This window comes from Cyphomyrmex costatus, unplaced genomic scaffold (assembly GCF_001594065.2).
Source record: "Cyphomyrmex costatus isolate MS0001 unplaced genomic scaffold, Ccosl1.0 scaffold353, whole genome shotgun sequence".
Taxonomy (NCBI): domain Eukaryota; kingdom Metazoa; phylum Arthropoda; class Insecta; order Hymenoptera; family Formicidae; genus Cyphomyrmex; species Cyphomyrmex costatus.
Window position 1 is genome coordinate 84356 of NW_017277698.1, and position 3727 is coordinate 88082.

Below are 3727 nucleotides of genomic sequence, written 5' to 3' on the forward strand. Positions count from 1 at the left end.
ATATTTTATATTATATTGAATAATATTTTACTTTTAATTATAAGATTTTAAACCTCGCGCGCGTCATCATATGTGACCATGCAACACTGGTCTGCTGGTTAGATATAGATAGATAGAGTGAGTTGATAGATAGAGTGAGATAACACATAAAGTCAAAAGCCGTCTATTATCGAAAAAACGAGAAGTACATTTTTTGGTCGGCGACGTTGAAGACAACGACGACGTATCTTAAAAATAAAACGTGAAAATTCACAGATCCGGATTTTGCGTCGCGATATCTCCGCTCGTAGGGCACGTAGACAAAAAATGATAGCACTTTTATTATACAATTTAAGTTTTTCCTGTCGATTGAGCATATGTAGAATTTGATCGGTTCAGCCGTTACTGAGATCTGATCATCTCGACCCCGAAAAATTCTCTGTTTCGTATAAAGGAGGCACGGCAGTGTCGCGCGCTTGGCTTAGCGCCGAGACACTACCGTGTCTCCAGATTTAATACTTTGCTTTATAATGAAGTATCTTACAAAGAAAGAAATGTTTTACCTCGCATAATCGGTGATTTGACGTTACTTTCTATTATCTTCCCTTCCAACAGCAATGCGCCACTTTTCTCTTAATATGGGATCTTTAGGAAATCTGAGTAACAAAAATCCTTTTTTGTAACTGTTGTTACAACAATAAGCTGCACAGTACGGCATGATTACTATTTCTGCAAGGATGAGATATATTGAGGGTAAATATCTAGAAAAGGGGAGCCCTCCCCGATGATCTTGACCTTGACATATGTTGTCAAGGTCATGACCCTGAGTAACCTCCCGCAGGTTTTAGGTGGCGGTCACTGTCCGTTAAAAAATTATTAACAAAAAAAGTTTCAAAATTAACGTATCATTTCTCAGAAATTATACATATTAACGTATCATTTCTGCCATATATGTATTATAACAAGTACTATTTTACATCTCCTTCCGTTTAGAAACGTTAAACTTTCCACGCAAAGTAATTCTCACCTCCCCCAACCCCCTGCGAAGGGGCACACGACTTCTACGATTGTACTGTTGCTATGATTGTACTGTCGGGGCAGACCTCTATCGACGGTGTGGGTGCGGGGGGGTGGCCAAAGGCCACCTCCTTGCACCCGCCCGTGAGTGCGTGCGTGCGAAATATCAAGTAATTGACTCATAATCGTTATATAACAAATGGAACACACACACACACACGCACACACACGCACACACACACACGGGCGGGTGCAAGGGGGAGGCCACCCCCCCCCCCCCCGCACCGTCGACAGAGGTCTGCCCCGACAATACAATCATAGCATCAGTACAATCGTAGAAGTCGTGTGTCCCTTCGCAGGGGGTTGGAGGAGGTGAGAGTTACTTCGCGTGGAAAGTTTAACGTTTCTAAACGGAAGGAGATAAAAAATAGTACTTGTTATAATACATATATGGCAGAAATGATACGTTAATTTTGAAACTTTTTTTATTAATAACTTTTTAACGGACAGCGACCGCCACCTAAAACCTGCGGGAGGTCACTCAGGGTCATGACCTTGACAACATATGTCAAGATCAAGATCATCGTGGGGGGGGGGGCTCCCCTTTTCTAGATATTTACCAACATTTTTTCCCCGGGTCCTTTTTAATTTTTATAATACATTGTTGTACCAAAAATGTAAAGCAAAAATTAATATTGACACTACTTTAAGGTTTAAACGATTAAATATAACACGGAAATACTTACCAAAGGAAGAGAAATTAAATTTAACACTACGATTAAATCATGACAGCTGATGATAGCTGACCTAGCTAACCTTTCCTGAAGACTACATATACACATATATAAATAGCACCAAGCCAATCAGCGCGCGATTCGAGTCATGTGTCATGTTGGCGACTCTTTTATTACAGGCTCTCTACACTGATCCGGACAGGTTGATGGGTCGAGGTGGCCCAATCATTTGGCCGGCGCGGTCGCCAGATCTTAACTCGACTATTTCGTTTGAGGTTACGTCAAAGATTTAGTCAAGTATATTCGTGATGGTACTGAAGCTAAGGCATGAGAAGCAATTCTCGCAGCTTTTAATACTATTAGGTACGTCAGAAATGGTGCATCGCGCGACGCGCAATATTACTTGAAGAGCCGAAATCTGTTTACGAGAACGAGGAAGGCACTTCGAATAATTCTTGCATTAAATGCAAAAGTGGATTAGACTTACAGGGGATATCACTTAAAAAAAATGCGCCATACTATCTACCGCAAGGTGGTGTGGAAATGATAGCATTTTATCAGTTCCTTGCCACAAAAATGTTAAAAAATTATTTCTCGACTTAAGAATCGTATGATACGCTGTTTATTGTTTGTGTATACGCAGGTACATGCAGGAAAATATCATTCTCTAGTGCTAAGAGAAGAGACGTAGTTTTCATTTTTCTTTTATTGAGTAACGATTATCTTTATAAAAATTATCTTGATATAATATGTATAATTTTAAAACACGTATTATTTAAATAATTTCCAATAATCTTTAGTTAATGTAGAATTAAATCGAGGCCGTAACGTGATTAGGTCTGAATATAACAAAAAAATCAGGCGAGTGTGTGCACAAACTTTGCTGATGTTCTTTCTTTAATACTTGAGAAATAAGAAGCGACAATATTGAGACGGTTCTACATGTATAGCGCACCGAACAAAAGAAAGTCTAACGAACAATATATATATTTGAATATAACAATGAAAAAGTAAAAGTAATTATCAGCTGACGGTTATCTCGATTATCGTCGAAGATCGAGAATCGAGATGACGCATGGCATTTGACAAATGGCAGTGCGAGGTGACCGGGAGATTTAACTCTCTATTCCAACACGCCCTCTCAAATCGCACTCTAAATATCATTGAGATTTACAGCTTGCAGTCCCAGTTCTTCCAGACATCTTTCGTGTGAGACACGGGATAGAGCCTTGGTCAGGATATCAGCTGTCATGTGCGTCGTAGGTACATGCTTCAGCTCCAGTTCACCGGACGCAACCTTCTCACGTACAAAATGGCATCGCACGTCTATATGTTTTGTCCGTGCGTGATGGACAGTATCAGAGGCAATGTATAATGCCCCAAGGTTGTCAACTGAGAGAACAATTTCTCCATACTTGTCCATCCCGATCTCATGCATCAAGCTCCGTAGATAGGTAGCTTCTTTGGTGGCTTCCGAAAGGCTAACGTATTCAGCTTCGGTAGACGATACCGCTACTGTTCGCTGCTTTTGTGACCTCCAAGAAATTGCAGCTCCGCCTAAAAGATAAACATAACTAGTATATGAGTGACGGTCTACGGTATCACCTGCCCAATCAGCATCTGAAAATCCTTGAATAGGCTCGTCCATTTGAGTATAAACAAGCGCTAGGTCAGACGTTGTAGACAAATATCTCAGGAGTCATTTAACTGCCGACCAATGTTCTGCGTGAGGATTATTCACATGCTGAGCCAACCTAGAGACAGTATTAGCGATATCCGGTCGTGTCGCTACAGCAAGATACTTAAGGCTCCGATTAATTCGCGATACGGCCATCTTTGTGAGCCAGAGGTTTGATCTGATAGTTTTGTTGTCGCACGATGTGATGGCATCTCAGAAGGTGTGGCGGCTCCGTTGCATTTCTCCATTCCATATTTCTTCAGCAATGCCATGATGTAACCCGTCTGTGACAACTCTATTACACCATCCTCTTGCTTGA